The sequence below is a fragment of the Narcine bancroftii genome, chromosome 2 (assembly GCF_036971445.1).
Source record: "Narcine bancroftii isolate sNarBan1 chromosome 2, sNarBan1.hap1, whole genome shotgun sequence".
Classification (NCBI taxonomy): domain Eukaryota; kingdom Metazoa; phylum Chordata; class Chondrichthyes; order Torpediniformes; family Narcinidae; genus Narcine; species Narcine bancroftii.
This window is the reverse complement of record NC_091470.1, coordinates 35,386,798-35,410,922: the sequence shown is the minus strand read 5'-3', so window position 1 is coordinate 35,410,922 and position 24,125 is coordinate 35,386,798. Positions and strand designations below refer to the sequence as shown.

The following is a 24,125-nucleotide window of genomic DNA, read 5'->3' as shown; positions in this document are numbered from 1 at the left end:
TGAAACCAGCTTTAGCACTTCAGCTTTGCAAAATCGGAATAAGCAAATCCGAAAGAATAGGCAGCATGCTGTGTCGACTGGGTGGATTAATAAGGCTGAACAGAGGAAATAATTCTTTGCTTACTACTTGATTTTGAACAAGCATGAAAAGGTAGAATAACAAAGCAGGAAAAGGTGGAAGAACCCAGCATTGATATACTTGTAAACCCTACACATTGAAACAACAGTTCTAAGAAACAGTGAAATGGAGGAGTAGAATATGAGGACAAAGTTGTGGGGGGACGGGGACGGGGTGGGGGGAGGGCAATGGTTAGGGAGTAATAGTAATTTTTGGAGCAGAGAGAAATGAACCCTAAAGAGATGGAAGCAATAAGATGGAAGGCAAAACCTAGTAAAGAAATTTAGAGGAAACTTGATGCAAGTGTCTAAGGATCCCTGAAGGTGGCAGCAAAGGTAATGATGACGAGTTCATTGTCATATACAATGTACATGTCTAGTTGTAGCAAGAAAGAAGTTTGGTGTACAAGTATTTAGTTTAAAAATGATAAGAGAACCAAAAGGGTTGATTATGGAAAATGTAGGGATTAGGAAAGAGGGCGTGTTGGAACTTTTGAGGTATATAAAAGGTGTACAAGTGTCCAGATCCCAACAGGATTTTCCCTAAGTCCTTGAGGGAAGTCATGGAGGAAATAGCAGAGGCTCTGACAGTGATTTTTCAACAGTCACAAGAGGGGAATATGGTGCCGCAGGATTGGCGTGTTGCGAATATGGTTCCTGTTTAAAAAGGGTTCCCGGTGTAGGCCCAGCAATTATAGGCCAATAAGTTTGACGTCAGTGGTCGGTAAGCTAATGGAAAGTATTCTTAAGAGATAATATGTGTAAGTATCTAGAGAGGCAGGAACTGATCAGCAACACCCAACATGGGTTTGTGCGGGGAAGGTCATGTTTGACAAACCTTGACGTGTCTAGGAAGGTTGATGAGGGTAGAGTAGTAGATGTAGTCTATATGGATTTCAGTAAAGCCTTCGATAAGGTTCCACATGGAAGGTTGGTAAGGAAGGTTCAGGCAGTTGATATTAACATTGAGAGAGTCAGATGAGTTCAACGGTGACTAGAAGGTAGATGCCAGAGAGTCATGGTGAATAACAGTGTCAGGATGGAGGCCGGTGACGAGTGGTGTGCCTCAGGGATCAGTGTTGGGTCCCTTGTTGTTTGTCATTTACATTAATGATTTGGATGATGGAATGGTAAATTGGGTTAGTAAATATGTGGACGATACAAAAATAGGGGGAGTTGTGGATAGTGACGATGGTTATCAGGGACTGCAGAAGGATTTGGACTACTTAGAAGAGAAGATTTACTAAAATGTTGCCTGGGTTGCAGTATCTAGAATGAGTAGACTGCGTCTTTATTCATTGGAATGTAGAAGGCTGAGGGGGGATTTGATAGAGGCATTTAAAATTATGAGGGGGATAGATACGAGTAGATGCAAATAGTCTCTTCCCCTTGAGGGTAGGTGAGATTGAAATGAGGGGTCACAAGTTAAGGATTAGGGCACAAAAGTTTAGAAGTTACATGAGAGGGAGCTTCTTCACTCAGAGTGGTAGCTGAGTGGAGGCTGAGTGGAATGACTTTCCGGAAGAGGTGGTTGCAGCAAGGCCAATTTTGCCATTTAAGAAAAGGTTGGATAAGTGCATGGATGTGAGGGAATTGGAGGGTTATGGGCAGGGAGCAGGTAAGTGGGGCTAGAGGAGTTCACTTAAATCAGTACAGACTAGAGGGGCCTAGATGGCCTATTTCCATATTGTAATTGTTATATGGTTATGATTATAATAAGAACAAAAGATAATTAATAAATATTCAGTTATTCTTGTGCAAAAAAAGTGCAATAACACAGTACTTTTGTTGTATGACTAGTGTACCAAGGTGGTGGGGGTTCAAGAGCCTGAAAGCTGTTGCAAAGAAACTGTTTTTAAACCTAGAGATGCTGGTCTTCTGACTTTTGTGCTTTCTATTTGAAAGGATCAATGAGAAGAGATTGTGACCATGGTGATGGGTTTCTTTATGATGTTGGCTGCCTTGAGGGAGGGCCTCAAGTGGATGGGAAGTCAGGGCCTGCAATGGATTTGCTATCTTCTAGAGTTTCTACTTTCCCGTGCATTCAAATTCCCAAACCAGGCTGTGATGCAACCAGTCAGTAGATTTACCTTAATGCACCTGTATGTTTGAGAGAGTATTTAATGACATGAAAAATCTCCTCAGACTTTTTAAAGAAAGTAGAGATGTTGGTGTGCCTTCTTCACAGTTGCCTCAATGTGTAGGCTTTAGAAGTCTTCTGAAATAGGACCCCCAGGAACTTGAAGGTTGCATTCCTCTCCACCTCTGACCCATCGATGGGGCACATGTGTGGTCCCTCCACCTCTCCTTCCTGAAAACAACAATAAGCTCCTTGGGACTTGGTGGCATTGAAAGCACAATTGTTGTTCTGGCACCATCCAACCAGATTATTTATCTCCATTCTGTATTGTTTCACAATTTCCAGTGATTCAACCAACAAGAGTCATCAGTGAATTTGTAGATTGAATTGGAGCTAAACTTAGCTACTCAGTCACAAGTGTGCAAGGAATAGAGCAGGAGTGCCTGTGTTGATGGTCAGCACAGAGGAGACGCTGCTGCCAATTTCATCAGGTTGATGAGATTGAGAAGAACTCATACAGAGCACTTGCTTTATTAGCCAGAGGATGGAATACAAAAGCAGGAAAGTTACAGTGCAATTATACAAATCATTCATTCAGTCATCATCCTGAGTATTGTGTACCATTCCAATCACCACATTTGCACTTAAAAAGTGCAGAGTAGATTCACCATGTTTCCCTGGATGGTGCCTTTAAAGCTTTGGGAAACACTGAATAGATTGTACACATTTTCATGCTGGCCAAGGAGGCGAGGAACCAGCCTGACAAGTGACAAGCAAAAATTATGGGATAGATAGTAGGAAATTTCCCAGCAGAGATGTCTGAAGTAGGAAGCTACAGGTTTAAAGCACAAGAAAACAAGGGTTAGAGGAAATCTTTTCACCACAGGGTAGATGGAATCGTGAATGCATTGCTTGGGTCAGTGATTTAAGCAGTTACTCTCACAAATTTTTTTGTAGTATCTAGATAACTACATGAAAGGCACAGAAGGCTACAAATGGTGCTGTTAAATGGGATTGGTAGAGTACCCGATGTTCAGCATGGACAGAAAAACAGACTCTGCCCCACCATGCGACAAGACTACACAAGATCATTTTAACTAATGGAAACTTGAAACTTTTGAATCTATTTAAAATCTGATTTTTATTCCTCTTGTTAATATTAGAAGTTCTTAAGTTAAGAACCTCATGACTAGCAAAGTAATTTGATGAATTAGATCAGTGGTTCTCAACCTATTTTTCCACTCGCATACCACCTTAAGTATCCCTTACTAACCACAGGGCACCTACGGCATCCTATTAAGATTGTTTGCTCTTGCCAATGTAATGGCATTAGTTTCCAGCAGAATTTAAACAGCATTAAAGACAAGAATTTAATAAAAACACATGTTCCCTTATAGAATCTTCAAATAGTTAAATAGTAACAATTGAAAAGAGCACAGTTTTACAATACACTTTAAAATGTTTTTAATCTTATTGCAAAATATAAAGATGCAGATTCAGAGCACCACATGATGAAACAACTACAGAGTATTTTCTAAATCATAGCTATCCATTTCACTCAAATGATTCAATGCATTTCTAAACACAAGATAACAAGAATCCACTCGTGGTCAGTCACTTTGGGAATCGAATAAAAGACAACTATTTTCTTAAGTGACATGTTATACCTACAATCACTTAATGTTCAAGAGGTTTGCAAAATTTCACCCACAGCCAGCATTTATTCCTGCACTAAAATAAGTAATCTACTAAAATGGACTATATACTACATATTCAACAAGTCAAGAGTATTTCAAAAGTTTAAAGGTTTAATGATACCCAGTCTTGTGACTATTATTGAACACAAGGTCAAACGCAGATCAGAGATTTCCATACATTAACAAGTGGCTTGTCCGAGCCCTCTCTCTCTCTCTCTCTATATATATATATATATATATTTTTTTTAAACTTAAACAATCCAACACGTTTCTGCAGAATACAACAGCACTGCTCTGACCCAGTCCATTAAGTGAGTGCTTGCAATGGAAGGTGAAAATAAAGCTAAGCCCAACAGTCTCAGGTAACACACAAATGAGTCAACTTTCCAGCAGCAAAAACTACCTTTTTGTTGCCTCTCTTACCTATCCTCACCCACTATCCCAAAGTCCAAGAGTTCCAAATTTGATCATCATACCTAGACTATAAAGTTCAATGCAGAACAGGGATCAAATTCACATTCTCTGGGTCAGTATCATTTATTTGCTAGTCATTTCTTCTTTGGCTTGGCTTCGCAGACGAAGATTTATGGAGGGGTAATGTCCACGTCAGCTGCAGGCTCGTTTGTGGCTGACAAGTCCGATGCGGGACAGGCAGACACGATTGCAGCGGTTGCAGGGGAAAATTGGTTGGTTGGGGTTGGGTTTTTCCTCCTTTGTCTTTTGTCAGTGAGGTGGGCTCTGCGGTCTTCTTCAAAGGAGGTTGCTGCCCGCCAAACTGTGAGGCGCCAAGATGCACGGTTTGAGGCGTTATCAGCCCACTGGCGGTGGTCAATGTGGCAGGCACCAAGAGATTTCTTTAGGCAGTCCTTGTACCTTTTCTTTGGTGCACCTCTGTCTCGGTGGCCAGTGGAGAGCTCGCCATATAACACGATCTTGGGAAGGCGATGATCCTCCATTCTGGAGACGTGATCCACCCAGCGCAGTTGGATCTTCAGCAGCTAGTCATTTACTGTCTAATCAAAAGCACTTTACAAATGACAACCATAATATTGGGGAATAAACTGCCTCTTTGTATTTTCAGAATACACTTACCCAATCATATACCACAGTACAGCACAAGAACAGGTCATCCACCTCACATGTCTGATGCCCAAATTAAATCAAGGCTCTGCTGCTTGAACATGATACATAAAAGTCCGTAAAATCCCTGTTATCCAGAATTCAAGAAACAAGCAACCTCAAGGAACTGGCAAAAAAAAGGAAAATAAAAAGGTAAAAAATAATAAAGTTTAAAATTAACACCCCCCACCCAGCGGTCAGCTCGCCAATCATGCAATACAATCTCAAGCAACTGGCAAATTCACTTATCAGGTATCTACCAATCCTCAAAGGTGTTGGATACCAGGGGTTTTACTGTATTTATATAGCCCAGTGGGCTGATATCGCCTCAAACCGTGCATCTTGGCGCCTCACAGTTTGGCGGGCAGCAACCTCCTTTGAAGAGGACCACAGAGCCCACCTCACTGACAAAAGGCAAAGGAGGAAAAACCCAACACCCAACCCCAACCAACCAATTTTCCCCTGCAACCGTGTCTGCCTGTCCCGCATCGGACTTGTCAGCCACTAACGAGCCTGCAGCTGATGTGGACATTTACCCCCTCCATAAATCTTCGTCCGCGAAGCCAAGCCAAAGAAAAAGAAGAAGATAGAAGTCTGTTAAACACTACAATTGTATCTGTTTCCACCGCTACTCCACGCAACCAGTTCCAGGCACCCACCACACCATGGGTAAAAAAAAAAATTGCCCATCTCCCTTAAACCACCCCACCTTTCACTTTAAATGCATGCCCTTTAATGCATGATATTATCACCCTGGGGAAAACTCCTGTTGACATACTGCACTCAATACAACATATAGTTTCCTTCATTTTAACAAATGAATATTAAAGACTAATGCACTTGTGGTTTTATAACTTGCTATAGCCACATAATTAAAATATTTACAGATGCACCCCCCACCAATATTGCTTATTGTAACAGGTGTATTAGGGAGCAATTGGACATTTAGCCCTGAAGCCTCCTCATGTCTGATCTAATTGCAACTTCAAAACTATTCTTGGCTGTTCCTAACAAACAGCTTCTTATGTTTCTTTAAATAGATAATTTCTGTAGCTCTGAGTAGTTGCTCACATCTTTTGTTTTGCTTCATTTTGGGAGGAATAACCAAAATAGGACGTATGCAGTGAATGGGAACAACGGTTCAGCATTCCTTGAAGGTGGATTCCCACGTAGATAAGGTGGTGAGGAAGGCTTTTGGTATACTGGCCTTTATAAATCATAGGATAGAATATAGGAACTGGGGGGTGATGTTGAGACTGTTTAAGGCATTGGTGAGGGCGAGTTTGGAGTATTGTGTGAAGTTCTGGTCTCCAAATTATAGGAAGGATATAGATAAGATAGAGAGGGTGCAAAGAAGGTTTACGAAAATGTTGCCTGGATTGCAGTATCTTGAGTACGGAGAAAGACTTAAGACTTTACTCATTGGAGCATAGAAGGTTGAGAGGGGATTTGATAGAGGTATTTAAAATTATGAAGGGAAGAGATAGAATAGATGTGAATAGGCTCTTTCCCCTGAGGGTAGAGGAGATTGGATCGAGGGGCCATAAGTTAAGGGTTAGGGGGCAAAACTTTAGGAGTAATATTAGAGGTTGCTTCTTCACTCAGAGAGTGGTGGCTGAGTGGAATGATCTTCTGGAAGAGGTAGTTGCGGCAGGGTCAATTCTGTCATTTCAGCCTGAAGAAAACTGAGGTCCTCCATCAGCCAGCTCCCCACCATGACTACCAGCCCCCCCACATCTCCATCGGGCACACAAAACTCAAAACGGTCAACCAGTTTACCTATCTCGGCTGCACCATTTCATCAGATGCAAGGATCGACAATGAGATAGACAACAGACTCGCCAAGGGAAATAGCGCCTTTGGAAGACTACACAAAAGAGTCTGGAAAAACAACCAACTGAAAAACCTCACAAAGATAAGCGTATACAGAGCCGTTGTCATACCCACACTCCTGTTCGGCTCTGAATCATGGGTCCTCTACCGGCATCACCTACGGCTCCTAGAACGCTTCCACCAGCGTTGTCTCCGCTCCATCCTCAACATCCATTGGAGCGCTTTCATCCCTAACGTCGAAGTACTCGAGATGGCAGAGGTCGACAGCATCGAGTCCACGCTGCTAAAGATCCAGCTGCGCTGGGTGGGTCACGTCTCCAGAATGGAGGACCATTGCCTTCCCAAGATCGTGTTATATGGCGAGCTCTCTACTGGCCACCGTGACAGAGGTGCACCAAAGAAAAGGTACAAGGACTGCCTAAAGAAATCTCTTGGTGCCTGCCACATTGACCACCGCCAGTGGGCTGATATCGCCTCAAACCGTGCATCTTGGCGCCTCACAGTTTGGCGGGCAGCAACCTCCTTTGAAGAAGACCGCAGAGCCCACCTCACTGACAAAAGGCAAAGGAGGAAAAACCCAACACCCAACCCCAACCAACCAATTTCCCCCTGCAGCCGCTGCAACCGTGTCTGCCTGTCCCGCATCGGACTTGTCAGCCACAAACGAGCCTGCAGCTGACGTGGACTTTTTAACCCCCTCCATATATCTTCGTCCGCGAAGCCAAGCCAAAGAAAGAGAAGGTGAGTACATGGATGTGAGGATGTTGGAGGGTTATGGGCAAGGGAGTGGGTAGGTGGAACTAGTGGAGTTTCACGTAAATCAGTGCGGACTAGAAGGGCCGATATGGCCTGTTTCTGTACTGTAAATTGTTATATGGTTATATGCTTTCAAGCACCTCAGTTCTGGTTCTGCCATTTAATAGTTTTGATTTCTCCTTCCCCTACCAAAGATTTTCACAAAGAAATTCAGATAATGTTTGACTGTCAACCAAAACAATATTTATTTAATGTCAGATAACATGGACAGACCATACCACAAGGGTAGCAGGCTCCAAGGGAATAGTGGAAAACAGCACACTGCTAAGGAGAAGCTTGGAGAAGGACCTAACAGTGTAGGAGACCTCAGCAGCAGACCAGAAAGGGGCTCAACAGCTGAAGGACTGACACCAGGCCTCGAGTTGCTGGAGATCTACTCATTGGAAGAAGACATAGGGACCGCAATTCACGAGATCGTGAAAGGGCTTGATCATTAACAGCTTCTTCGTCATATTGGGGGCTTTGAAACCAGAGACTAAAGGTGGTTACTAGAGCTTGTGTTCACAGTTGGACCCAACAGGAGGCTGTGCAGCTACAGCGATTACAGACAGCATCTGAGGTGGTGGGATCCGTGGACACTCGATGCCTCTGAAGGGACTCTCTTTTACTTCTCTTTCTATTCTTGGCAAAGCTGCTGGACTAGAAGTGCCTTTTTGTGTGCCTTTACAGGCAAATAAAAGTAAACAAATATGGTGTATTTATGCATATGGCAATAAAAGAACCTTGACCTTGGTTTCTCTTACCACACCTGCTGCACGACTGATCGAGTTTGCCAAGCACTTGTTTTCAATTCCAGGATCCTGGAGTTTTATTTATTTTTCAATGTTTTTTCCAGATAATGTTGATGCACATATTGTGCAAATATGCAAAATAAATAAGTGTACATTGTAATAAATACTATTTACTCCCTCCTCATCCTCGACACAGATACTTTCCTCAACAGAAAAGCAAGTATTCATGATGTGTTCCAAAAGTGCAGCAGCAGGTTTTGCACACATGAACCTGGTTTAAAATGCCATTAAATCCTGGCATAAAGTGGCTCGGAGGTCTGCAGACTGCTGAAAACAGGCTTATGGGAACCAGGAATCAGGAGCAGGAATGAGGGTGACGATAGAGAGAAGGCCTCCCTGAAGGGACTCAGTGATTAACATCTTATTAAGACTCTGATATAGAAGCTTGGATTCACTGTTGAAAGAAACAGGAGGCAATGAGGTTGCTGAGCTTACAGGAGAGCAGGAGGTGGATACCTGGGTTGGTGGTGGGGGCAGGAGAGGGGGGGGGGGGGGGGGAGGTCTCTGAAGGCATTTGCTTTTAATTCTTTCTCTTATGGGCAGAGGCTCATGGTGCCTCTTTATGTGCCTTTACAAAAAGTGAAAGTCAGGAAAATTTATGTATTTATATACACGACAAAGGAATCTGGATTCTCCAACCAACATCTAACATCATTTATATTATACTTTGAGCCACTGATTTATTCTATTCCCTAATTTTCATTTTGTAATTTAAGGTTGATGTCTGATTCCCCAATAAAACAGAAAGGAAGAGTCTCTGGCCAATTCAAATACAATATTTCTACAACTCAACTAGCTTGCTTTTTCTAAATACAACCTGCTGGATGAACTCAGTGGGTCGAGCAGCATCAATGGGAGGAAGAGAATGATCAACATTTCAGGCCAAGACCCTTCAAGCTTTCTTTTTCCCCCACTAACGCCTCTTGACCCACTGAGTTCTTTCAACAGACTGTGTTTAGCATCAGATTCCAGCATTTGTAGTCTCCTGCATGTCTCTGACATCCTTTATGGCCTTATTGATAACTATGCCAAGAGAACTGTGATCAGGTTTTGTCTAGAGTTCTTGTTCATGATTGTAGAGGGTGAGGAAGCATCTCTTAATATTGGGTAGGTGAGGGAAAAAAAGCATTGTCAACCAAAACTATATTCATTCAAGTTCATTGATTGAAAGACCATGTATTTGAAAAAGAGTCATTATAACCTTGAAATCTTAAATAAATGAATTTTACTTTTTGAGCCTCAACATTTAACAAATATAGCAATAGGAAGTTTTTAGAAAAGGTGCAGGTTTACTGGCTAGAGCAGTTAGTTTCATTCAGAAGACTTAAATGACAAAGGCCACGGACTCAAACCCTCCACCTGTAGAGTTGTGAAATGACTTGTTCAGCAACAAACAGAAAAGGAATCTTTTTGCCGATGAAGCCAACTCATCAGATAACACTGGACAACAATTCCCATCCTCCCCCCCCCCCACCAAAAAAAAAAGATTTGCTTCCTGAAAAAAATTGAGATAAAAGTTCCAGCCGAATACAAAGATAATTTCAGATTTTCTGCATCACTTAGGAAGTAGGAGAAACATTTAATTAACTTTAATTGAATTTAACATGTTTAATCACATTATGACGCTGACACATCAAGTCAGTTCAACTGACATCAATGTTTTGCCACCGTTTTTCATTTGTACTCAGCATCTGATGCCTCTTGTGTCAGGGCCCAACAATAGTCAGTAAGTTTTGAAGGATTCCAGTTGCTCTGGTACTGCCTTTCCATCATCACAACGTCCTGATGAAACCCTTCAGCATGTACGTCACTGACTGCAGCAAGATCAGAGAGGAAGTCCAAGTGTGAATGCAGAAAATGAATTTTCAATGAAATGTGGCACCTCATGGTTTTGTATGTGTGAAGCGTGTTGTCAATCAGCTGGATGTAGCTAGTGCTTCGTAGTTGCCAAGAAAATTCTCAACAACATGCCTTCCATGCGCGCCCAAACCGAGACGACATTTGCATAGCAGTGCACTGACCAAAATAGCTTGCTTTGTGGGCAATATACTAGTAGACTTAAAAAGACAGGATATAAAATGACAGGAAATCACAACAAATAGGTTGCATCTAAAAATCAGTACATGATAGGAACATTTTATGGTGATTCTCATGATCAGAAGCCCAAAATCCTTAGAACACACCCAAAAGTGTTCAGGAAGCAAAATCTTTGTTGTCCAATGTAAGCTGTAAGGTAAAACATCATGAGATGGGAATGTGTAAGGAGTTACCCTGTACAGGGCTGTAACAAGAAGGGGAGGTGTCCTTGTACTCCTGTTAGGTAAAACATCATGAGATGGGAATGTGCAGGGCTGTAACAAGATGTGAATGCATCCTTGTACTTACAAGATAAGAGAGACATTGATGGATTGAGAGGCAGGAAGCTAGCAGGGAAAGGATAGCAACAGTTTTAGTCATTGGACAAGTAATGATATGATGATGTTCTAAGCACATATCCAAGGGTATAAAAAATCACCATTTTGCTGATAACGGCAGAATGCATTCTCCGACTAACATGGTTAGTCGCAAGTGTTACAATCCGGTAATAAAGAACAAAGAACCCTGATTTCGACTCAGTCTGGTGTTTGTCTCATTCATTCATGAACAAAGCAGACCTAACAATTTGGTGACCCCGACGTGATGGGTGAGTGAACACTGGACGACGGTTTCTGTTTTTTCTGACAATCATCTCAGCCGGCTGATAAAAAGGTCCAGAGAAGCCTGTTTTAACAAAATTCTCTTTTTTTTTTTAAATCTTTATGATTGTCAGTAAGAACTGGAGATCGGACAAATTAGACGACCACAATTGAAGGTCGCATGCCAGGATTGTAACACGTAAGTGATTACAGACAAGATAAAAGTCCTTAAGGTGTTTGAATGACATTTATTAAGTGCTTCGCAAGAAACTACTAGAGTTTAAAAGTCTTTATTGTGTCGTTGCAAAGTCCAATAGAGTGAGAAGGTGGTCTATAAACAATTGAGGACCTGAGTTTTCTGCCCTAAACTGGTTATTAAGAGGAGAAATCTCCCACGTGAAGGTTGGGCTTTGAAAGAAAACAAAGGTTCAGGCTTATTGGCCTCAATTGTATCTGAGAGACTGACTTATAAATGTCCGGTAGGTATGATAATGTCTGTACACTTGAGAAGTTAAGAATTTATTTCCCCAATTCGCCGTGGTGGAATACCACAGCAGACACTAGAGACCTTGAGACAACAAAAAAAGTACTCAGGGACGCCTGCCTGGTGAACAAGAACGACGACAGAAGGCTGCGACAGCTGTGTCCGGATCAGTTTCACAACAGGTGGCGAATGCTAGTAAGGAGAACCCGGACACCGAAGGAGTTCCAGTAAAGGAGGGAGACCTGGTGTATATCCGTAAACCAGGTAAAGTACATTGGACTGAATTTAGGTGGTCTGGACCATACACTGTTACCGCCGTAACAGATAGGTCGGTAAGAATTGACAAACCAGGGGATCATAATTGGCATCATTTTGCCTACTGTTCCAAGGCAAAACAGCACGTAGCCAGCCTTGATAGAATTGATGAGACTCATGCAGACGATACCGGGGGCCCTATGGGCAGTACTACTAATGGGATGCCAGATAAGTCAGCAGAATAGCTCGGATTCCTGCGGGGCCAAAGTTATTCTAAAGGTAGACATAGACAGGGATAACACCTTCCAGTTCGATCTATGCAGTATAATAGCGTGTGGTTAGAATGAGGCGTCCTGGAGAGGATATGATGTTTACATGTGTGCCTTTCAAATAGGATATCCTAAATGGGGTCTACATGTCTGTCCGTCTTGGGGTGAGGTTTGGTGGTGGACAGGACCCGACACTAGATGGATAAGAAAACCCCTTAACAAAGGGTCCAGCAAACCTTATTATAATTTTTTCACTAAAATCTCCCTGATACGTGGTGCTGTGACCTATTCAATGAAAGGAGAGAATCCCCTGATTTTGACAGTAAAGGCGGGGCTGCGCAACCCGTGGAATATGAAGGGATGGAGCTCTAAGACATGCGAGGGGGGCACAGGGAGAGAACATGGTGTCGGAGACCTCTTCTATCTAATGATTGGAGTGTCTATTAGTGGAAAAGATCCTTGGGGAGTGGTGAGGTTCGACTTACAAACATACACAAAGGACATAATTAAACCCACTTCGAAAGAGGGGGAAGTGAGAAAATTCGACAGTACGAAGATGACCAGGGGAGAGAAGATAGCAATTGAGACAGGTATTGATGAGTCAAACTCCTGGATAGATCAGATGGGTAAATATGCGGACCAAGCAGGGTATGGGAACTGCTGGGTCTGTGCCCGAGGAAGGCCATTATTACGGATGAGCAGATCAATTTTTGAGGAGACAGATGCTATGGACTGCGCCTTGAACCTAATGTCAGAATCCAACCCACTGAATAGGTGTCTGATATGGGAACAGACGTTTCCCATAGCTCCGGCTAATGTAGCTCCCCCTGTCTTTAGATCCATAGGCATAACTAATGTTACTTGTTTTGCCAACAACAACACAGCAGCGCACGTTTTCCATGTGGGTTGGCTGCCCAGCGACTCGTGCAGGACTCATGTTGATCTCTCACATAGCACTAGTGCAACCCGCTTGACCCAGGCTAGGGCGGATATTTGGTGGTTTTGTGGAGGAAGAGTGCTGTACAACTGGCTCCCCGCTAACTGGGATGGTCGGTGTGCTCTAGTAACCCTTAATGCGCCAGTGCTGATTGTCAAAAGGCAGGAGGGAGACGAGGATTCCCTAGAATTGCGCCACACAGAGAGTTGGCTGTGAAGAAAAAGGAGGAGTGTTGGACTCTTGGGGCCGGGAGGAAGGAACCCTGATGGGGTATGGATTGATGCCATTGGCCAAGCCCGGAATATTCCGGACGAATTTAAATTAGCCGATGAGATTGCAGCTGGGTTTGAAAGCTTTCCTGTTTTTAGTGCAATTTTTCCCATCACTGTAAATAAGAATGTTAATAGGATCAACCTTATTCACTATAATGTCCAGCGCCTTGCAAATTTGACCAGGGACGTTGTTGAGGCAATACATCAACAACTGTCAGAAACTTCCCTTATGACACTTCAGAATAGGATAGCGATTGATATGGTCCTGGCAGAGAAAGGTGGAGTGTGTGCTATGTTTGGAGATCTATGCTGCACTTCTATCTCTAATAACACAGGGCCAGATGGATCACTCACTAAGGGGTTAACGAAACTTAGGGCATTGGCGAAAGAATTAAAAGCCCAGTCTGGAGTCTCCAATCCTGTTTTATCCTGGTTACAGGGAGTGTTTGGGAGATGGAGCACATTGTTAGGACAACTTTTGCTGGGTTTGTTCATTTCTGTATCAATTTTTATCACTTGTGGCTGTTGTTGTATTCCATGCATTCGAACGCTGGTCACGAGGACCCATAGGACCTTTGCTGACCGTGATGAACTGCCTCCGAAATATCAAGCTGTGCTGGCTGTGGAGCAAGACTATCTCACATTACAGGAGGCGGAGAAAGTTGCTGAGATCGATCTGGAGTCTGAAGGGGAATGTGATGGGAAGGAGGGATTGTGAATTAGATTGTTACACATATAATTTTAACCTTGCTTGTAACCTAAATATTATAACCTTGATTGTAGAACAAATATTATAACATTGATTGTAACACAAACATTATTAATCAGATTGTAGACCATATGTTAACTTGGGAATTTACTAATGTACGGGGGGTTAGCTAGTTTTTTGCTTGGGGGCAAATGGGATGAAACTTGTAAACGGGCAATTGGATCGGGGTGACGGATGGGGGGTGTACGCAAAGGAGGGTTGGGGGAGCCCTCGCCCACCAGCCGAACTGCCCTGTGAACAGAACCCGTATAGAGCTTGGCAATAATAGGCGAACTAATGTAACGCGGTGGTAGCATAGTCAGGGCGAGATTGTCCTCTAAAGAGGACAAAGGAGGGATTGTAAGGTAAAACATCATGAGATGGGAATGTGTAAGGAGTTACCCTGTACAGGGCTGTAACAAGAAGGGGAGGTGTCCTTGTACTCCTGTTAGGTAAAACATCATGAGATGGGAATGTGCAGGGCTGTAACAAGATGTGAATGCATCCTTGTACTTACAAGATAAGAGAGACATTGATGGATTGAGAGGCAGGAAGCTAGCAGGGAAAGGATAGCAACAGTTTTAGTCATTGGACAAGTAATGATATGATGATGTTCTAAGCACATATCCAAGGGTATAAAAAAATCACCATTTTGCTGATAACGGCAGAATGCATTCTCCGACTAACATGGTTAGTCGCAAGTGTTACAATCCGGTAATAAAGAACAAAGAACCCTGATTTCGACTCAGTCTGGTGTTTGTCTCACTCATTCATGAACAAAGCAGACCTAACAAAGCAGAGAAGACAACAACTTGTTATTGAGGATGCGGCGTCTTCTTGGTGAATTTTGGGTTTTAAATTTGGTCTCAAGTCTCTTTTTGCACATTTATTGCAACGTGTTCCTATCTACTGAAAGGATTCAGATTAAAATACATTTAGACTTAAATTGTTATGTCCAACATATTTACTCTTGTATTGCATTTCTAAAGTTTATTTGTTGCATTACACCTGGTACCTTAAGGATTCTTCTGCAATCAGCCTAACAGGTCATTCATGCGTCCATATCGAGAAAAACAGCACAATTAAGAGAGTTTACAATGACAATGAAATAAAACACAGGTTAATGCAAAACATGGACAGCATGAAAGCACTTAAGTGGGATTCATCGTGGAGCTTAATGGCTGTGGGAAAGCATCTAAGCCTGTAGGTGCACAATTTCATGCTTTGAGCATTTAAAGCAATGGTGTACTGCTAGAAGCCTGACACCAAGTTGAAGAGAAAGTTTCAGACCGCTGGCTATGTGATCTTAACAAGGATCAAAGGAGGGAACGTCAGATGCTGATCTGTTCACTGTGCATTTGGAATTATTCAGGGGTCCTACTGATCCAGATTTATCAACAATTTAAACTTTTTAAAACAAAAATATAAATGTAGACATCTAGCACTGATACAGGCTAGTTCGGCCCTTCGAGTCCGTGCCACCCAATTGACACCAACACCCCATTAACCGGCACGCGCGGGAGGTTTTGAAGGGTGGGAGAAAACCCGGAAGCGAGAAGATCGTACGAGCTCCTGACAGACCGAGCGGGATTCGAACTCGTGTCCGGACCCGCTGCGCCAACCCCGCCGCTTGTGCTGGATTCATATTTGATTATAATTTTCTCACTTAAACCTTTAAAGTTGCCCCGCCCGTCCAAGGGAGTTCGTTCCCTGGCCCTTTGGGAGAAAGTGAACGCCCCGCTGGCATCCTGCACGTCACTTGCATCCAACAATTTCTCTCTGCACTACGTGACCACAGGCACAAAGCAGAGGCAACTCGGATCACTGGCTAAGGCAAACCCTGCCTACGTGCGGAGACGCACAATGCGATTGCAGCGAGAACCTTGTCTTCCCGGACAAGGGGCGTACGAGAAATTAAGAGATGGGCGTGATTTCAGGCACTGGATTTAAATACCCTTTGGAAATTGCTAGCAGCTCGGGGGGGGGGGGGGGGGGGGGTGGGTGTCATTTGGAAATTGCTAGCAGCTCGGGGAGGGGGGGGGGGTCATTTGGAAATAACAGTCGACACAATTTTAAAATTGAATCCCAGGACGACAAATTCATCCATAGTTGCTCACAACTCAAAGAGAGGTTCAATGGCAGGTTTAAAAAGGATGAGTTGGGGATGAAATGCAACAATTAAAGGGATTGTCTCTCCCCCTCTCTCTCTCTGCTTGTGGTCATCAATCCAGAACACGCACTGAAAGATTTTTACATGAGCAGTCCAGGATGAAAAGTCTGATGCTCTTTACTAAGTTACGCCCTGCTGCTAAACTTGAGGTGTGGAGACACACTGGAGAGTGCAGATACTGGGAATCTGAAACTAAACACCCATCTGCTGGAGCCATAAAGGTCCAGGACTGGCTTTCAAGGCACCGCTGGATGTTGTTCACATTTTTACAAGTTAGTTTGAGTAGCGAAATTGCCAAAAGATGAGTGATGGCAACAGTGAGGGAAATCAGGCAACAGGAGAAATGCCTGTTGTGGAGAATTTTGAAAACAATGGTGCCAGTGTCTAAGTTTCCAATATCAAGCAAGTTATGAGTAGAGAAAGATCTAATTTAATTTAATTTTTTTTTAATCCAGTAAAAAATCTCAAGATATGAAACTCCGCCTGAAATTTTGAGTCAGGGCAATACTTTTTCTGTCCTTCCAAGGGTACTTCATTTGCAACAGCCAACCCATGGGTAGACAAAGTTAAAGAAGTTCATGCATATTACATTCTAAGTGTAGCATTACGTGACAATAATGGAACCATTACCTTTATGAAATACTGGTTGGCTTTGCCACAAGTTTGGGAGTACACGTTAGATTTGTACAAGGCAGAAAGAGCTTGCTGCCAAACTCCCTAGCAGTTGGACCGGCCATTCCATTGAAGTCCCCGCTCTTAGCGAATAGTCCTCGAAATCTCTTTCAGAAAATGTGTTGTTAGGATACAGACTGAATTCTGCTTCCAGTAAGAAGAAATTATATTAACCTGTATCATGTAGTACACAAAACTGCTGGAGAAACTCAGCATTTGCAGTGGATTTCTTTTTTTAATTTTTAAAATATCTTTATTGAATTCAATTTTAAAAATACATTCTTCTTCTTCTTTGGCTTGGCTTCGCGGACGAAGATTTATGGAGGGGGTAAAAATACATACCTATAGATCTAATACATATGTTGGAATACAAGACAAAAAATTTGAACATTTCAAATAAAACCTTGATTATACATCATATATACTGTGTGGACCCTTTCAAATCAAACCCATTATATCAAAACATTGAAAAAAATCAAAAAAGGAAAAAGAGAACACCCCCCCCCACTTAATAATCAAAGCCTTCCCTCTAAACAAGGCAAACTTGCATATCTAATTATAGGAAACAAAGGAGCATTCAAACACCCTAATTTGTTAAATTATGGTCATGCTCCATGAATGGGTGCAGCGGTTTTCAAACTGCCCCCCTAAACTCACATTCCACCTTCAGCTATCCCTATGCTCTGTGATTAGCAAAGAATTGCTAAAGGTGGTATGTGAGTGGGAAGGGAAGGTTGAGAACCACTGCTCCAGACCCCATTGTTACTAAAATATTTTGCTTGAGAAAAATGTTCATTGGCTCATTTCCTTTGGAGTTACAAAACCATGCACATAACAATTAGGAACAATTAAAACAGTGGTTTTCAAACTTTTTCTTTCCACTCACATATCACATTAAGCATTCCCTAATCACAAAGCCCTTGTGGCATAGGGATTGCTTAAGACAGAATGCAAGTTTGGGGGGGTGGGGGGGAGGCGCAGTTTGAAAACCACGACTAGGAAGTAAAAGACAGTGGACTTTTTTCAGGCCTGAGCCTTTCCTCAGGAGTACATTATGTAGCGGAGCTCCATCCTCAACATCCATTGGAGCGCTTTCATCCCTAACATCGAAGTACTCGAGATGGCAGAGGTCGACAGCATCGAGTCCACGCTGCTGAAGATCCAGCTGCGCTGGATGGGTCACGTCTCCAGAATGGAGGACCATCGCCTTCCCAAGATCCTGTTATATGGCGAGCTCTCCACTGGCCACCGTGACAGAGGTGCACCAAAGAAAAGGTACAAGGACTGCCTAAAGAAATCTCTTGGTGCCTGCCACATTGACCACCGCCAGTGGGCTGATAACGCCTCAAATCGTGCATCTTGGCGCCTCACAGTTTGGCGGGCAGCAACCTCCTTTGAAGAAGACCACAGAGCCCACCTCACTGACAAAAGGCAAAGGAGGAAAAACCCAACACCCAACCCCAACCAACCAATTTTCCCCTGCAGCCGCTGCAACCGTGTCTGCCTGTCCCGCATCGGACTTGTCAGCCACAAACGAGCCTGCAGCTGACGTGGACTTTTACCCCCTCCATAAATCTTCGTCCGCGAAGCCAAGCCAAAGAAAAAAGAAGAAATAAAAAAATTATGTAGCATTACAATCCACATACACCAAACCAGATGGTATTAAGGTGGGAACAGCAGGGCTATATCCCAATGAAATGAAGTACAGGGTTTAGATATTCCAGCTCTACATCAATTATAGAGCATATTCACCAGAATTATGCCAGGATTGTAAATTAATACATTTTATAATACTAATTGTATTCATTTGACAATCCAACAGGTTACAAGATCTTTTTACTATCCAGCATTCACTAGAGCAGGCAAGCAAATCATTAGGTTAATCTCTCATTGAAAACATGGCACCTCAGGCAATCTACCACCACCCTACAAATTTCTCATCAAAATTTACAATCTCAATTCTTGGAAAAGTCAGAACTTGAAACCACAACTTTCTGATTTGGAAGCAAAAATTGTGATAATTTAACCAAACTGAAGCTCAAGGTCAAAAATAAATCAAGGGATGTATAAACACACTCATGTTCAAGATTCCCTTGAAGTTAGGCCATGATCATTGAATATGGTATCGTGAAACGGAGTTGAAATTGCAATCACCAACAAGATACCTGACATCATAGTATTCTGCTGAAGCCCTAGAACAAGAAGCCACTCAGCTTCCCTCCTCCCAGCCAGATTTGGCAGGCAATCCAATTGCAACCTGTTTATTCCTTAACTGTATTTGCCCGTGCCTGAATATATTTAGGCCATTAAAACAAAGTCACTCGCTCTTTCAGCAAACCATTTATCCTTATCACTTTGACAAAGTTGTGTTATACAGGACACGATCCTTTATCTGGACATTTAAAATCCGGCAAGTGGGGACCGGCGGTCAGGGGAGGCAGCCGGGGGAGACGGCCAGGTGGCCGAGGAACCGGCGGCTGAGGGTGCCGGTCAGGGGAGATGTCCGGGTGGCAAGGGACCGGCAGTCGGGGGAAGACGGCCAGGCGACTGGAAAGGGGTGGGGTGGATATGGCAGCACAATTCAGATGGGCTTTCCGAAATCCGGAAAAATCTGAAATTCGGAACACACTGTTCCCCCAAGGGTTCCGGATAAAGGATCGTGTACCTGTATTGTATTTCCTGTTTTCCCTTCTAATTAGATCAGACCAAATTTTGGGTGCACCTTGTTCATCTAAATCTCCCCATCTGGCAGAATTATTCCATTCTAGCCATCCTAGTTGCATTTAAAATCCTGCAAGCTTCTAAATAAAGCATTTATGTAGTTTAGATTTTACAAAATATAAACAATTACAACTTGGCATAATTGTAGTGAATTTGTTCTATAGTGGATACAGAACTCGAATATCTTATCCAAGGTAAAATGCCTCTACCTGAACCCTGTACTTCACTAGGGATCTGACCCATGTTCTTTTGTGTGGAAGCCTCTCTATATACATGTTCCAAAAGGGGGTGGATTAAGTTTTGAATTACAGTTTGTATCAATGTATGGTTTTTTTTAATGATGCATATACAAGCATCTCTCAATGAAGAAAATATTTACATATTTTGTTTCTTGAGTGAATTATATCAACAATAAAAAAGCAGTTTGCCAGTTTCATTTAATTTACGTAACTGTTATTCCTACTTGTGAGATTCACTGAACATGATTTGGTGTCATCCATTGAATTGGTCATCCAAGCTGTATTCCTCATGGGTCCATTACAGATAGCTGGGAACATCAATTATTGCATCCCTGTAATCCTACTTTCATAACAAGGATCAATGTTCTCGACTTTTGCACTTCTACTTTGGTCAAGATCATTAATAAACGAGTTTTAGAAGTCCATATATCATCCGGTCATTTTGCTGCAAAATTTTATGTCAATTACCCTAGACAAATGTTCAATGTCACCGAATACTTTGTATGTACTTTTCCATGAGCTTCCATGAGCATAAGCAACTAAAATATTCCAGCAACTTGCGTTCTATTATTGGAATTGTCAAAGGACTCCCATCCTTAATGCAATAGCTAATGACTCCTATCAGTCACAAAGTCAACCACTATGGAAGAAAAGGGAAGCAACAGGAAGACAAAAAGTCTAAAAGTACTAAAAAAGTTCACCAATTCCAAATCATTTCAGTCCCATTAATGAATACCAAAGTATTGGAGGCATAATCTATTTACTAAGTTAACATTACTTCACTCTCCAGTGAAGATCATTCCAGTCCCATTAATGAACACCAAAGTATTGGAGGCATAAGCTATTTACTAAGTTAACATTACTTCACTCTCCAGTGAAGATCATTCCAGTCCCATTAATGAATACCAAAGCATTGGAGGCATAATCTATTTACTAAGTTAACATTACTTCACTCTCCAGTGAAGATCATTCCAGTCCCATTAATGAACACCAAAGTATTGGAGGCATAAGCTATTTACTAAGTTAACATTACTTCACTCTCCAGTGAAGATCATTCCAGTCCCATTAATGAATACCAAAGCATTGGAGGCATAAGCTATTTACTAAGTTAACATTACTTCATTCTCCAGTGAAGATCATTCCAGTCCCATTAATGAATACCAAAGCATTGGAGGCATAAGCTATTTACTAAGTTAACATTACTTCACTCTCCAGTGAAGATCATTCCAGTCCCATTAATGAATACCAAAGCATTGGAGGCATAAGCTATTTACTAAGTTAACATTACTTCACTCTCCAGTGAAGTATCGCTCACTATACAGTGAGCTGCAAGAATACGTTTACAGTTGGGGGAAAACACAATTGGAGTCAATGTCCATGTTAAGGAGGGGCGATCATCCAGCATACAATTACTTCAAAACTGTCCATGTTTCCACTTCACAAAAATATTGTGATTAGCAGTGGGTAATTAAGAATTGAATCATCCTTGCACACTAGAGTCCATTGAATCATTTATATTAGATCAAATTATTTACATAGACCATAAACAAAAGAATTGGCTTTCAACAAGATCCAAAAATGAAAACAAAAAATGATACTTGCATGGTTATACATTTTTTTGTGCAAGAAAGAAGAATGTTAAAAATTAAAAAGTGACAATTCAGCTTTTTCTTTGGCTTGGCTTCGCGGACGAAGATTTATGGAGGGGTAAATGTCCACGTCAGCTGCAGGCTCGTTTGTGGCTGACAAGTCCGATGTGGGACAGGCAGACACGGTTGCAGCGGTTGCAGGGGAAAATTGGTTGGCTGGGGTTGGGTGTTGGGTTTTTCCTCCTTTGCCTTTTGTCAGTGAGGTGGGAGTCTACTTGGTAGATTTTCTTCCACACAAATGTAAAAAAACATGATTGACATTTATATAGATCACTGACATATTGAGTGGTCCAAATGAGGTTGAAGAGATTAGATAAACTAAAAATGAAATTGATTTTCTTGTGACACGTTTCCAACAGACAATTGAAAGGACATTAAATCTATGACCTCTTCACTGATCATTTTACTCATACTTTCATGATGCACGGAAAGAATTCAGACATTTTTCTATTGACTAACTTGCATTTAAATCATAAACTACGTCTGAAATGAAATCAAGATGCTACAATAATAGATCAAGTAATTTAAGGCACCTCAAAATGTGATACTTTATCAGCCACCTTTCATTATACATGACTTGTAGAACAGATTCAACCACTACTGTGAGAGTAGACCTCTCCACCTTTAAGTTTTGCTACATATTCAACACCAATTCCCTCCAAACACTCTTGCACCCAAATGTTTCAACTTGAGACCGTGCTGCCCAACTTACACCCAATCAACAAAACTATCTGGAATAGGATTAAGCATTGCAGCTCTCCTTTCTTCGGTCGACTAGTTGTGGTAACAAATTACCTTGAGTGACTCATGTTCTTCTTGGAAGAAATCAATTACAAGAAAAAAAAGCAGCTAGGTTTCGCATTGGAAGTTCATCAGCAAAGGAAGACTATTCTCATTAGTCAGGATGGTTGTTAAACTCAGAATGTTGGCTTTATGGTTGATGCAGAGTGAAACTGATACAAGAGAATGAAAGGAAAAATGTGAATGGTTGAGGCAACCTTAAAATAACATTATTTTAAAAAAAAACCATTTACTCTTTCGGATATAATGCCCATTTTGGGCGATGATGGTTGCAGATGCCCATTCCACTCCAATTCTGGTAGGGAGGGGGTGGGCAATTTATTATTTAAACCAATTCACGTTCTCACAAAAATATAGTTCGGTTTCGAGGGCGAAAGTCATTGGAAGACAGATACAACGATTAAAGTTCGAGTGTCAGTCCTAAAACCAAAGAAACATTGGGAATTTCCCAATGTAATAAATGCACGTACCTCAATGCACAGTGAAAACAACTCTGGGCCTGACCCGGATTGCTGCGATCAGAGTGGCATTCCTCATCGGCTCGGGGGATACGGCCTCTCCCGTTTGGGTTCAGTCCGAGGGGAATCGCCACCCTCCGCATTAATTCCCCAACTCTGAGCCCACGAAGGTGCTAGTTCAAGTCACAACCGGACGTATCCCCCGGAAAAAAAAAGAAATCTACCAGAATGAGCCCATCGCGAACCCACCTCCCGCAACCATACCTGACAGCCAGCCGGTTCGCGGACTTGTAGTCGGGGCACGCGCCCGCCCGCCCACCAATCCCAGCGCGGCAGAGTTTATCGGTCGCCAGGACGACCAATCGAAATTTCCGACGCCGCGCATGGGCGCGGAGGGGAAATCAATTCGGCCAATCGCGTCCAAACCACGTGCGATGAAGTTGTTTCTCCCCCCCCCCCCCCACCGCCCGCCCGCCCGCGAGAGGTTGAAAGGACCAATCAAAGGACAGCGCGCCCGGTATATCAACAAGAGCGTCGGCGCTGGTGCCGGTGCGCAGGTCTCGCCGTGAGAGCGCACGAGCTCGCGGGACCGCACCCAGGCTTCGACCAGTCCCGCTCTTGCACTCAGCGCCGACGTGCCTCTACTGTCATCGCACTGTCACCTCGACCCCCTTGAAAACCCTCGCGAACTGCCAACAGCCTGCGAAACAAATCCATTGGATACGTGTGGCTGGAGGCGAAATGCTGTTCCTTCAAGTATCGAGTTGAACGTACAAGCATGTAATTCATTAGTCTCCACGTATCAAAAAAGCCAGAGGAAAACAAAGTACAATTGCTTATAAAGTATCAAAAACTTTTAGTCGAAGTTACCTGTGACATATTCCAGAAATTTCACAGGTAATTTCAATAAACCCGTTTATTGAAAGAACGAATAAAATAAAAGAAGGGAAAAAAAAACTAAATCTAGTCGAACCCCTTTGAATTAATTTAAAACAAAATCAATAATGTGGAATCACAGGCGACCCCCAGAGAATGACATGAATGAATGATACCGTAAAATTGTTAATTCTTCCAATTATATAAAAAAAATTCTAAGAATGGGCCCCACAACTTTATAAATTGAGTCTTTCAATCTTTAATATCGTATCTAAAATAGGACATTACACCATAGAACCACTGTGTATGAGTAGGGGATGAATCATCTTTCCAGTTCAGTAGGATTGCTCTTCTGGCTGTCAACTTGGTGAAAATTAAAACTTTTCTCTGAGGAGCCGATATAAGTTTATCTGAATCACAGAGAAAAAAAAACCAAGCAAAGCAAT

The 24,125-nt window shown here is 42.5% G+C and overlaps 1 long non-coding RNA gene across 1 annotated transcript in view; it reads right to left on the bottom strand.

Moving 5' to 3' along the window:
• Nucleotides 1-23,094, bottom strand: part of LOC138753367 (uncharacterized) — a 64,304-nt gene extending 41,210 nt beyond the window's left edge. The window contains exon 1 of the long non-coding RNA XR_011351138.1: nucleotides 22,816-23,094. This is a non-coding gene — a long non-coding RNA (uncharacterized lncRNA). The remainder of the gene's footprint in view (nucleotides 1-22,815) is intronic.
• Nucleotides 23,095-24,125: the final 1,031 nt, after the last annotated feature.